This window comes from Pleuronectes platessa, chromosome 1 (assembly GCF_947347685.1).
Source record: "Pleuronectes platessa chromosome 1, fPlePla1.1, whole genome shotgun sequence".
Taxonomy (NCBI): domain Eukaryota; kingdom Metazoa; phylum Chordata; class Actinopteri; order Pleuronectiformes; family Pleuronectidae; genus Pleuronectes; species Pleuronectes platessa.
Window position 1 is genome coordinate 13,588,168 of NC_070626.1, and position 14,621 is coordinate 13,602,788.

Consider the following 14,621-nt stretch of genomic DNA (forward strand, 5'->3'; position numbering starts at 1 on the left):
TTAACACCTCTGCTGGAGTGGATGTACTATTACAGCCTGCTCGACTACGATTCGTGTCGCTGCGCTCAACCTTATTCCTCTGATCATTTCTATTTAATGACATAACAGTGAATCAGTGGAGTCCAACATTGTGACCTCCTCAATCTGAAAAGTGAGTCATTGTGTGAGTCTGTGGCCTCCAAGTAAGAAACCTGAAACCTTTTCCCGCTCCCGGCCCGTGTCAGTGTGTCGATGACGCTCGAGGGACAGGTTGTGGCTGCTCGCGGCCCCGGAGCTGCAGCTGAGCTCAGAGGGAGGCAGATGAGGAAGCAGGTAATCAGAAGCCGGGTGGAGATCGTTGGGGGGGGGGGGGGGCGCCGGCCAGTGTTTGCTTTCATCAGAAGGCAGCTGTTTGGATTCGACCCTCTCATGTTACATTGTTTGGAATGCTTTTCCCTCGGGTGGATTAAGATGCTGCAGCCTTTCACTTCCCACCTGGAGAAAAGTATTTAATCCTGTCACACCAGGGCTGTGTGTGAATACATCACTTCACCTGTGTGTGGTTTATTTGCATTATTACTCGCAGTACATCTTGTTGAGTGTGTTTGTGTGCGTTGATGTACCTGCAGTGCCTGCGGTGTGTTGCTTCTCTCTCCGATGATCCAGCTGGAGTCTCACCACACTCGTCCCCATATCAGTCTGCAGCCTGTCAGTGGAGCTGCGGTGGCCCATGTCATTAACTCCGGCTGTGTTCGGCCTAGACAGTCTAATAACCCACACTGTCTGTCGTGAAATATTCTGCTTGTCCTGATATCGACTCTTCTGCTCCAGAATGTTTGGAAACTTTAACAGCAGCGAAATGTCGCAGACACCGACCTGACTGCAAACTGAGCTACACTTTACCTCACAAAGTGAAGTGGGCTGTGGTGTTACTGTTGTCTTATAGATGAGGCTACTGGGGTCTTCTCGGTTATTAGTATCTTCCCAGAATGATATTTAGCAGACAGTATTTTGAGTGCAATTATGAAATCAAAATAGCTATGTATTAATTTACTCTCTACATTTCTCTCGCATTTAGAGACAGAGGCACATGTTCGAGCAATCGTGAGTCAGTTTCAGCTGTCACCTTATTTTATTTTACATGTTTTACAATGACATCCAAATTGTATGTCTACTTTCAATGTTAGTTTAGTTTAGTCCATGTCCCATCTGCTTACATGGAGGAGGTGGGTCTTATGACCTTTACCGCAGCCAGCCACCAGGTGGCGATTGAGACACTTTGGCTTAATTTTTGTGTAGCAGTCATTTGGTCTATCTTTATATAAAGTCTATGGTTTACAAAAGGAAGTCATGTTCAGCCTCCTTTCAACCCCATCAAGAACAAATATGCAGCTTTCATAAAGCAGCACTTTCGAGATGTGGTGCAAAATGTTCAGGACCAGCTGACAAAACCTGAAGCTCTTGTCCTGTTAAAGTCTGTGAGGCCCACTGGCCCTTTCATAATGTCACAGAAGTTTAGTACCTTCTCTAGGAGGTGATGTTTTCATCTACAATTGTTTGTTAGTCAGCGGGATTATGCAAAAACTGCTGGACGGATTAGCACTAAACTCTGTGGAAGGATGAGCTATCAGGCAAAGAAGAACCCATTACATTTTGGTGTGGATGGATCTCGATGGAACAAACTGGCATGTTAAGGGAACTGATATCTATGAGTGTGTGTAATTTGATGCAGCCTGATTGAATTGAAGGCGACTGTTGGGCCTTGGCGGAGGTATGGGATCCACTGCAATACCTTGCAATAAACAGAAAATGTGGTTGGATCTAATGTCAACTTAAAAAACGCCCTGATATCCTGTATAAGTCAAGTTCAACCACTAGTAAGAAGTTAGAAACTGCCCATTATTTATGTACATAATACATTATGTGACATGGAAACAAACTTCAGCGTATCCTATGTGTTGAAATATTTAATAATCCAATCATAATACCATGTTAACTTTTAAATAATTTATATATCAGTGTATAAAAACTGTATTTACATATTGAGTGGAGCGCTCTTGTGTCATGTGAGTTCAGGGCTGTTTTTCCACCTCAGAATATTCAGGGTAAAGAAACTAACATGACTTCAGTATCTTTTATTCTGTATATGAGGAACGTGCTTTTTAAGAATTTGCATTCATCCACTTAACCAGCTGTAATTGTCTCGCCTCTAAAACCAGCCTCTGACTATTTTGCATATCTTAATTTTCTGTAGCCCTGAGAGTATATGTTAACTGCTCACATGCTTCCACATATGGCAAATATCTAAAAATATACTGCAGAGCACTTTGTGTCGGGACACGTCTACACAGCGCAGTGAATCAATCTCTGACTTATATTTAGAGGAAATGTGTTATTATTTCTGTATGTAAACCTATTTATACATATTTGTATATTTATCTTATACATATCCACCATTTGTCTTTTCAGCTGTGAAGATCAGCAGACATAGAAGGCTGCATTTCCCTCTGCAATAAGGTGAGAAGCTAATAATGGAAACATGAACATATCGGCTCTTAAATCCTCTGTTATCACCGGACAGAACGGAGAATGTCTTCGACTGCTGGTTTCACTGCAGTCCTCTCCCCTGGGAATAACTTCATACATACATATGTGTGTATACTTTCAATACTAAAGTTTTGTACATGGACACTTAAGCATGAAAGAGGAGTCGTTGAAATGTGTAAAATCATTGCATGTTGAATGTTACGATGCAAAAGCTTGTGCCGACTCCAACTCTTGGCCAATGACATTGTCAGTATTTCCCACCTCTGGCAAATTCACATACATACTGTAAATATTCTTGTTAACTGGCTGACATTATGCTGCTTGGAGCGTGCTACATTGCATCAGGGGGGGTGTAACTGTCGGCTCTGTCATGTGTGCTACAGGTTTGTCTTGGCAAGGCTTGTCATGATAAGGGCCAGGGTGCAGCTGCCAGGGAGGCAGAGTGTCAGAGAATCAAAGAAAGGAAGATTTGCTCATCGTACTTTTTGCTCTCTGCTCCTCTTCACTGCAGCAGCAGCATCTCGGTTCCTTCTCGCATTTGTGGTTTGATGTTTTTCTTAGTCGTTTTCATCTTTATGATTCTTTCTCTTTAAAGCAGTGTGGCGGACCTCTGTCATACGTACCCAACCTGTATCACTCATGAAATATAATCTTAGAGCTGTCAAAACTAAACCATCAACCGTTTGTGTGACCTTTCATCTTTCATCTGTTCATTTATTCCATAGGGACAGTGCTCATTAATCAACACACAACATGACTGTCAATCAGCCAGAGTTAGCTGTATAAGCTCACTTTCATCGGCAACCTGAAAAAATGGCCCATTTTATATTATAACAAATATCCTTTGATAATTCATTCAACATTCTTTTTACATAGCTTAGAAAACTGAGTACAAACCCCTCAATTAAACACTACACCTAATTCAAAAGTAAATAAAAACAATACACTTCACCCTTCAGATACAATACAAAGCCTCATACACATACACAAATTATAATAAGATGAGGATTACTGGGTCCAGACTTGTCCAGTTGCCCTACCATGATGCTAAATGTTATTCCTGAGGTCCTGGTGAAGTTTAGGGATAAGGTTTTAGTTTGACTGTCCACAACAAATGGAAGATAATGTGGTCTCCACTGTGGATGCTAAATTAGCTTCTAATTGCTTTTAGTGCTTTCATAATTAATGGAAGGCGTGTGTTTGTGGATGTGTGTGTGGAAAGTTTACAATAATGGACATTTTCAAGCTAAGCTATTGAGTTGTTTTCCCAGCAGCATGTGGTGTCCAGTCACTGTAACCAGGCTCTACTCCGCAGATGACATTAGGCTTTGTAAACCTGTTATTCTGTTAAAATATTTTTGCTCCTGTATGCTGCCTTGAGTTCTTCTTATCGGATTTTTTTTAGTTGTCTGTGTAATGTCCATCACTCTCTTTCCAACTACATCAATTAATCATATATAAACGTTTTAGTTAAAGGAAACAGTCTGGCTGAAGGTGCATGCTGGAGGTGGATGAAGACGTCCATCTCTCGTCTCACCAGTCTCACGTTTAGACGCTCTTCTGAGAGAGCTTGTTCCTTTGGATATGAGCCAGCGCTGATCTCACTCATGATCGACTCTGGGACTGTATCCAGATTCACTCTCAGATTTGTGATCACTGGAACAGATTGTTGAACATTTACTTCAATACAACTTGATTCAGAGTTTATTGACAGTGACATATGTAATCACATAAAAACCTGGCTTTAAATGAAGTTAAAGAAATAATATGTAACAGTTGTTAAATAAATGTCTAAAAATGACTTAACCTATATTAGTTTGACTTATCCAAAATGTCTTTAACCCTTGTGTGGTGTTCATGTTTTGGTCACCCAGCCAATGTACGTGGGTCTGGTGGACCCACCGCATTATTCGGTCTTTCAATCAATACAGCTACAACAATTTATGTGAAAATACTTAACAGATGTTAACTTTATCCCAATAACAAGCAATATAAACAGCATATATGGTTAATATTTGTCATTTACCCCTGTTAAATCACATTCATGAATAAAAGTGCTTCTCGTTTTTTGTGATAAAATGCAATTAAACTAAGAAACATCGATTACAATCAAGATATGAATTGGAAAAAACGAATATGAAACAAGGTTTTTCATCAATATTGACGTTTATTTATTGAACTTAATTAGAAATTGAACACACTCATGTCAGTCTACACATGAGCTCCAATGAACAGATACAGTATCTAGAAATGATTTTTGAAGAGAGAAAATCTCTGGAAGACAATGAAGGGAAAGAGTTTAGAGAATATGAAGATCATGTTTCTGTCAATTCAGAGTCTGGAAGTGAGTTTGGGTTAGAAGAGGATGAGATTGACCATCAACCAGCTACGTAAAAAGTTAATCTGCAGCCAGTCCCAAATCCAGGCCAGGCCATCGGCAGCCAACATATGGATGACAAAAAATGATGACATTTAATGGTCTTTTTGCACTTTAGCCACCCAGTATGGCTGCCAATGTAATAAGGTGCAATCAGGGCCGACACGGATAGCAGTGACTCATGTGCAGGACATCAAGCCTTCTTACGAACTTTTCATTACGAAAATCCTTCTGGATTGCACTAATTTGGAGGGACAGCATGTTTTCGTAGAAAGCTAGAATGAGATGGACCAAACCCATTTATTTGCATACTTTGTTTTTTTTATCCGTGCTGGAGTTTTCAACTCAAAAGGGGAATCAACAGAATCCTTGTGGGATGCAGTAACTGGCAGAGAACTTTTACGTAAATGTGCAGGAATGTGGGAGCAGAGGTGATTGAAATATACAATTTAACACTTTATGTAGTCCTGGGTCCAGTGGACCCGAACATCACATATGTAATATAAATGTGTAGGGGGGGTGTAAAGTTTAAAGTCACTGAATATATGTTCCTTTATATGTTCATCACAGAAAATGAGCCAAGGCCAATGAGTCTCAGGTTGAAAAAAATATTTATCGCATCATTTTTCTTTTAGCAAACATTGAAAACGGGTCCCACAGACCCGAACACCATACAAGGGTAAACAATGTTCCGACCCAGAGAAATCCCTAATTTTATCCAAGCTGACAGGACGTTTTATTTCGGTTGCCTTTGAACTGTTCTCATTGCTTCCTCTTAATGGATCATGAATACTCATTAGCGTTTGCTGCATAATGCGAATAAAACTTTATTGCATTACCTTATCTTTACACAGTGCATGCACCTGGCCTGTGTCGTGTGGATTTTCATCTGCAATGGTGGTGAAGACAACAACTCCCATGATCCAACACTGCTTCACAGCATCAACAAGTTATTGGTTTGACTGAGATAGTCCTAGCAGCTTAAGTTACATAATTGAATTAAACTACACTATCCACAGGGGAATCATGTGCTCTTGAATGCCAGGTGTGTTGTAATTTATCTTTATAGAGCATTTGGATCTGTACCATTGCATTATTCACATCGGCCCCTGACTCTCACAGATGTGGACTCAATTCATCTGCAGTGATGTGTTATTTACCTACAGGTAATAACGATCCAGTAGAGCTGATGACAACTAGTCATGTTACTCATGCAGCTCTCATGGGGACTGTTCATGGATGTAAAGAGGATGTGGTTCATCAGTCAGTTGTTCCTGGAACAAGCTTGGCTCACTTGGCTTACTTCCAAAACAAAGTTGGAGATGTCACACTTGAACAGTTTGTAGTTCTTCTAGAAGGAAGCCAAAACCTCTCTCTTACTATTGCAACGTTTTTATTATTTAATTTTCTTGGGAAATCATCTGAGAGTTTTTAAAGAAGGAGCATTACGGTATATCCAGGAGTCAACCGGTGATGTGAAGTGATCTTAGACGTATGCATGTCTGAATACTGAATTTGATTATTGCTTATTAAGAGTATGACCTTATTCAGGTATTAGAAAATGCCAGTGTCTTATTCAGATTATTGTTTTAATCAGATTAATATCTGAATTTTGGTGTGAACAATGGAGTGAACCTCAGACCTGAGGTGTGACCAATCCTTTAGTCTGTCAACTTGCTGCTCATGGATTTTATTAGAGTTGTGGTCTCAGTGGATCTTACTAAGCTTGGAAAATGACTGGCCCCTGACAACATTTTATCCCCCCCCGACTCCTCCACGCTAGCGCTACATTCCTTCCACCCACACACATTTTACCGGGAAGCAGTGACTTGGAGTCGCTGCAGCAGCTGACCGGCACAGTCGCAGTGAATCACCTGTCTTTTTTTTGGGAAGAGCGGCTGTGCAGGGCCATGTAATCCCAACGTCAGCGCTGCCAAATAAACCTCTGTGTCCAGAAACACATAGGCCTCTTTGGCATTCAGATCAATGTGCTTACCATGGGTCTCCCCTTTGGATCTTCTTCTCACATTACTGTTGTGTTCTCTCAGTATTGATTAAAACAGGCCCTTGTATTTTTGCAATGAGTTGGCTGAAATTGTTGGTTGCTTATCAATACATTTGATAATTTCATATTCAATTAATTCAAGGAGGTTTCATGAACATATTTGCCTTTAGCCATGGAATGATGATCTTAGAGTAGAGACTTCTGAAACGTTATCGGTCATTTCCTTTTTTTTCTCTGGCCCTGCAGTCATGCTATAATGCTTTATTATAACTACACCTGCAGCAATTCAAATTCTCAGCAGCACTGACTCCAACAAATAACACTACCCTCACTATTAAAACTGCATTAACATGATCGCTATCGGATACTCACCCAAATAGATTTGTATAGCCAATACAATTGACTCATACAGTATTTAAATCCCAGATTGCTTCAGAAGTCAATGGACTTATCATTGAAGAAATGGCTCTGACTAGATATGTGTCTGAAATCCAGAGTTATCCTCTGCCTTTGACTAAACCAGACACCCCCACCAGACGCAGTCCCCCTAGAATACCTGTTAAAAGCAGTCCTCGGCAGATAGATTATGTGGACCCTACATAGCAGCTTTTATTGATTCCCAATCTTATGATCTGCCCATGAAACTTCAGGGTTCAGGAGTGTTTATGTGACATGGGTATAGATGAGCCCCAAACGTCCTGACCAGAAATAACCTTGTGAGCTGAGCGACTGAGGGAGATATCTTTCTTTTTTTTTCAATCATTCCCTGCAACATATTCCATCAATAACCCACCCTTCACACCCAATTCTAGTAAACAACATATCTCCGTTTCCATCCATATTTCAACATGTTAAGTGGGGACACATTCTCTCTGCCTGTCTTTTTAGAATCACATGTGCATTGAAGATTCAGTTGGCACGGTGGTAGACTAGGGGACTGATGGATATTACTAGGTGCTCTTAAAGTGTGTTCATGAAACAGTGAGCGAATCACAACGCAGATTTCGGTGCCTCATTACGGTGCCCGAGCTCTGTACATAAGTTGTCCTGAATACAGTCATCAGTAACTTCACCACCTATGTCCCAGGAGGAGCCTCTGAACTTTCTGCGGGTTTTTCTGACCCGCCCCAAGAAAAAGCTCAACAGTATGTCCAAAGGAGCAAATGTGAGAAAACTGCAGGAGATCCTATGGAGGATTCACCGCGAGCGAATGAGCTGATGATGTCTTTAACAAACGGCCGATGCAAAAATGACAAAACAAAAAAGTTAAACAAACATCTCTTGGTAAAAAAGCAGTGCCACACAGGTAAAAGACTCAGAGGAAGATATCAAGCGGGTATTTGGTGATAACAGCAGAGGCCGGTGACGATGTGCTGTAACCGAAACACGTGATCAGCGAAGCAAAAAATCCTGCCTTAGCCTGCTCCACCACCCTTGACCTGTACACCACATGGATTTCTGTGATGATGTGAACGTGCCTGAGTGGAGCATCTCCTGCTGCATTGTGCACGTGTGAAAGGCAAACTCCGGAGAAAGGACATCTGGACATCCTCCAGAGGTCATGTCTTGAAATGACTTTAGGAAAGGACCTGGTGACACATTAGAAAACAGGAGGATGCACCGTGTTGGACTGCTTGCGTGACCCTACAGCACATCAGCCGGCAGGTTGCCCTGGTGGTAAAGAGACAGTTGATTGTGAGTTTGGGGCTGGGGCATTTTGCAGTATTAAGCACTGAAAAGGTTCTGGCATTATTTATGTACCGGCAGTGATTTAGCATCAGTATCGGGAAAACCCCCAAAAGATACCCAACTCTAGATGATCAAACTGACACGGGAGACTGAATCAAAGCCCATCAGAGAGAAAGCAGGTTGTCTACACCCTTGTTGTCACGATAAATCAGCAGGGCATTTCTGCTGCTGCAAGCTCACCCATGTCAGCATCTTGCAGCTCCACTGTACTGAAGTGAAACCGACTTGACGTGGATTAATTACTGCACAAGATGTTAATTTAATAGTGTACAGTACACATTACACATTTTCAGCTCTTGTGAAAATATAACCTTATTGGTGGAGTTAATAATGGTCATTTCACATTAGAGTGACAAATTAATAAAAGATATCATTACTCCTTCCTTTTCTCGACCACGTAAATTGGGGCCATGTCTTTGCCTCAGTACATCTTTATCATTCTTTCAGTGTCATGGACAAACTCCTCTTGCAGCGTCTGAGTTTGTGGTTTGTTTTCATCTCTCATCTGGAGAGTGTGGACATAATTCTTGCGTAGGTGGTAGAAGACGTTAGTTGTTCTTTAAATCAGTTGTTGCGATCATTCTGCGACACAATATGCAAAGAGCAGTTTTCTGCCTGTGTCAGTCTTTTCATACCGAACCAAGTCCGTGTGACAGATTGAGCTCTTCTTTTAAGTGCACTCGCCTCCTTTCATGTTGGCTTGTTTGGAATTACCACATTTTGTTCCACGTTCACTCTCCTCCATGTTTGTTTGTGTTGCCTTCATGCAAATTTCCTGCCTGCATCCGTGCTGTGGGGAAGAACACAAAGCAGCGTTCAGATGATGAAAAACATTGCTGAAAATGGTGAAATAAACTTAGAACATAATGTGAAACAATGGATGTTTTTCTATGACCAGAGGCAACGTGTTACATTTAGTCTGGATCGAGAATAATGAACACTGGTAGTCAAATGAACAGCCTCAGGCTTCAGTTTTCTTCATTAGTACAAAAGATGGAGTTGGTGTGATATACTTATTTATCATTGTAGGTTCATCAATACTCATCAATCATCAATACACCAATCCACCTATGGAAGGGTCCTCCAATGTCAGCTTGATTAATGTATTCATTGATTCACTGAGGATCAGCAGCATGAGAAGTCATTTTATAATGGACTGACAAGTGGTGATACTCGTGCGCGTCTGCTAAATGTGTCCTCTGCTTTTCGGGAACTACAAACCCAACCAAGAGAGTTCAGCTAACCTTTACTTAAGAGGGAACATTTGGTCTCATTGAGCTGTAGAGACTTTACACTTCATCATCAGTCGTAGACATTGAACCATTTGACCTGTTTTCTTTTCATTTTTATGATAAACTCTCAACAAGAACTGGCTTCAATCCAGAAGCTTTAAGCTGCTGGAGTTTTCTCATTTCCCTGCCTTTTACAAAGTACATCAGATATTAGTAAAGCCATAGCCAGCCTCTGTAACCATGGCAACCTATATTTGAGCGCATCCTCAAATTGCAACAGATTTGTCAGAGTAATGAGACGTAAAGGTTGAATCCATATTCTAAATGAAAAACAAAAGTTGTCTGAAAGAGAGAACTGAAATGAGGAATTGAGGGATGGTTGTAATATGGGTGACGGCTTATAAATGCTTTGTCGCTGCTGTTTACAAGTAGCCTTTTAAGTTGATATCTGTATGACGAATTGTTCACAAGGATGTAAGGGAAAAAGATTTGAGACTTTTGGAAAAGCTGTGGGCCCAATTTTAGTTTGAAAAATCCAGGGTTGTGTTTTAATCTGCGCCGGCCGAGACGGAGACAATCGGACATGATGATTGGTTCTTATCAGTCAAGACTCGACGAACAGCTGTGAATATAAGGGCTGCTAACACTTCATCAGACACAGTTACACCTTGTCATCAGTCCAAGAAAAGACATCCCTGCTCTAACTTTTCATCATAGCTGCTATTTTTTTTTAACAACTATAGGCTATAGTTCCTGTTTACATTAACAGATCGGCTAAAACGCAGTATTGGATTTTGTTGGGATTTTTTTCTTCTTTATTCAACAGCGTGGTCTTTGATAGCAGGACTTTGATTTAAAATTCAGATTTTGTAATGTTTCACTCAAAACCCTGCGTTAGCACTTAAATATTTTGCTGCACGGACAATTTTCTTACAGTCCAAACAACGAAAGATCTGCTCTCGGGTACAGGAGTGAATGACACTGGTTAAAGTAACCTCCCATACGGGAATCTCAAAGAAGTAAAGCTTACACACTCACAACAACAGTTTAACTCATCAACAATACACCTGCCATTTTATTGGTTAGGGAATTTTACAGAATGAGTGCAAGCGCACAGTTTGAGAACAAGCAGAGCAAATCTAGGCACCAACATGGTATATTTCCCAGGAGCCATCCCTCTCATGGTTATCATTCTTGTAAGCACTAATCTGAGCTTGAGCAGTTCTCCCAAGTTATGTCTCCTTTAATGGGCACATAAAAACACAACAACAAGGCGATAACAATAAATGATCACACTTTCGTGTGGCTGTGTCATATTTAGTTGAATGAAGCAACCCGACACCTGTGTATGTGCTGCCGCCAACAGAGATGCATCACCTGCCTGCCTCCTCTGTTCAGCCAGGATCTCTCTCTCTCTCTCTCTCTCTCTCTCTCTCTCTCTCTCTCTCTCTCTCTCTCTCTCTCTCTCTCTCTCTGTCTCACACACACGAAACAAGAACAGACAGGTAGTGAATAGATGTGTCATTTCACACAACCAACCGGGTAGACAATTAACAGGCTTTTATTCTCATGCCGTCTTTTGAATTAGTGGTGTTCGTCTGTGTGCGTGCATGCGTATTCTTGCACAGTGTCTCGAATGCGTCACATCCACCTTGTGCGAACGTGAAGAGCAATTAAACTATTTTTCTTCTTTTTTTAGGTGCAGTTTTATTTCCTGCGATGTGCTAATTGCAGTAAAAAAAAAAAAACAGTAGTTCATCATCATACCCTTGAATAGTTTTATTCTAGTCCCCACTCTGGGTTTAAGGATTAAAAAAAAAATCTGACTGGTGGACACATTATTCTCTCCCCTAGACACACTCACTTCCAATGAGCATTTATCTAGTTTCTTGCAGATTGAAAAAGGCTATAAAGGTGGAACTACTGTGTAATGATCAGCATGTTTTCTCTGGTACGAACAGACAAATTCATCATAGGTCATGTGGTACTCAATCATATATTTGAATTAACCCATTTACATGCATTTCCAAATGTACCCGTGTAATGTCGTCCCTCTGACAGATTTCAGAAGTTTACACATTCAATCAGCCTGCTTTTATTGACATTATTAGAAGGGAAGGAATTAATTGGACATGAGCCTGTGTGACGTCTGAGCCACATCATGAGCAGGAGCAGGATGTCACTGACCGGCTCATATGCACTTAGAGGAGACATTGATATCACTCAGCTCATCACCCACTGTCTTGTTGTGGCTCTGCCTGGTGACACTAGTCTGCTGGATGATGATGGGTTTGGATTTCTATCTGATGAACGGACAAAGGGAGTTTTTAATGTTTAGTTTACAAGACGTTTGTAGGGATATAAAAGCAGCTGTGGTACAATCTGGTTTATTTACTGCTGAGGTTATTTCAGAAGGAACGGTTGACACATCTCTGAACTGAAGGCAACAAGCTGCTGAATTAATGCTACTCATCAGCAGATGAACCCTACACATCCCTGTGCTAGCCCACTTTGGCCCTGGGGTTGAAACTAGGCTGCCGACATGCTCTGGCCAAATATTGAATATGTTCCCAGTTCCAGAATCCCCTCTGGGAATGACCTGTTCGACTTGTGAACTGTTCTGCTATTAGATTAGAGGACATGTTACTGTAATAGGGCCGGGTGTTTCCCAGAAGGCACCACTGCGCCTCATTGATCTATTGAACAAAAGCTACATGTTCCAGTGCTCGCTCTCATTTTCCTTTTTATCTGGTGAGCTTTTGTCTGACTCTTAGGCTGGAAGTTTTCTGTAAATGAAATCGACTCCTGTGTGTGTACAATGAGGGAAAATGTAACCTGCTTTCCTCTCGTTTTGGCGTTCGCTGCCTCGTTTCCCTTTTGCTGTGATGTCTGTTTTTATGCATCTATGTCAAAGCTTGTGTCTCAGAGTTACTGAATCAAACACTTCAAAGCTTAACACACAAAGTCTCTGTGATAACTCTGCATATCAGACCAAGTTGAATCTACTCATCATGGCTCTCAGCGGTGGGAAAACAAATAGACGCTCTCAGTTCTGCAGCGTTCATGTTTCTGTGGATGGATCCAGGTGCAGTTTTCCTTCAGTGACTCTGACCTGCACCAATATGACACATCCAGGTCCGCCTCACTTATGCTCCAGGCAACTCTGTTGTGAAAGACGAGTACAAGAACAGTATCGGCTTTCCCAGTGACCTCAACTCCTCAGTGTCTTTAGAAGCAAGTAGATGTAGATCTTCGGTGTGTGCTTTTATACTGGGTCAATATGATACAAGGCTAAAAAGACCTTTGGGGCTCAGCAGCTTCAATACAGCTGACTTTCTCTGTGATCACTACAATGCTTTTTCTTCAATGTACTTGACACAGTCTGAACTGTGGGGCTATAAGTCCATGTATCCTGTGTTCCATTCATTTTCTTTAGGGAAACCAAAATTGGAAAATGAAAGGAATTGTTATTTTATTTTACAAAAATATTTAATTAAAAAAAAAAAAAGTTCAAAATTTTGAGTTAAATCTTTACATTAAATCATTAGTTAGACAAACACACAAATAATACCGATGCTATGCTAGCAGTTCTGTGAGTTATATTTGAATATGCTAGTGCTTTGAGCTAAATGCTAATGTCTTCATGCTACCATATGGTTGTTCACCAATGTAGTAAAACATACTTGTTTTAGCCTCTTTGCTAAATAGCACTACACACGCTACACAAGCAAAGTGGAGGCAGTGGGAAAAGCTTTTAGTTTGGTTGGTAATTGGTCTTATTCCAAAGGGGATGAGGGGGTTCAAGCTATGACATACTCATCCTCTGGGGATGATAAATAAGTGCATCAGGTTTCAGAGCAATCCAACCACAGCTGCTGAAATATTTCAATAGCAACCTAAATGTCAACCAGCTGGTGGTATAACAGTAAAGGTATAGGGGATCGCCAAAGTTGTCACGATTCATCCTCTGGTAACCGTTAACTTGTGAATTCGCTATTGATTGACTATACCTCCAGTAGATATTGAGATGTGTCACTGACGACATGGAAGCTTTGACCTGCCGGGGGCGCTACAGATAAACTCAGGACAAGGTCGGCACATGGCATATATCTATTCTATTTGTTGACAGTCCATCGAGATGTTGTCAGGATATATCACTCACCATGAATATCAACCTTGTGCAACTACATACACATTTCTTGAAACCATGAATTTATTAAAAAAAATCATAATTTACCAAAGGTTACTCCACTATGGTTAAGCCCTGATTGAGTTTCTGCTGCTGTTGGTGTGAACCACATGAGAAGTGTTGGCTCGCAGGAGAGTGCTACTGTGGACTACTCTTTGTTATGTGAGCGTGCAGCAGATCAGAGGAGTGTAGGTGTGACTGGTGCAGTTGGGTTTAAAGTCAGGAGGAGGAGGAATGCTTTGTAGCTCACGTATGACAGTGTGGGAACGTACAGTGTGTTAATGATCTATATTCTTTGCTCGCATTTTCTGCATGCTATTTGTCCATGTGTTTATGGATCGGTGTCTTTAGCGTGTGAGTCCACTGGCCTATTTTCCTCTGCTTCATGGTTTTACATTTGTTTAATTTTCTAATTCTGCTCAAACACAACTAATGGATGATGACTGCAAATGGCAGAGGCTCTGAATGTATATCTTCTCTCCCTCTTGAGGCAGGAGTGAGCATTGTGGAGCAGAGCTGAAAGGGATTCATCAGACAGATAAA

General features: G+C 41.1%; 1 protein-coding gene across 1 annotated transcript in view; it reads left to right on the forward strand.

Annotated features, from left to right (window-relative positions):
• tln2a (talin 2a) overlaps nucleotides 1-14,621 on the forward strand; it is a 93,295-nt gene that overhangs the window by 23,795 nt on the left and 54,879 nt on the right. The window contains exon 2 of the mRNA XM_053423093.1: nucleotides 2,449-2,496. The gene's annotated coding sequence lies outside the window, so the exon portion shown is untranslated. The remainder of the gene's footprint in view (nucleotides 1-2,448; nucleotides 2,497-14,621) is intronic.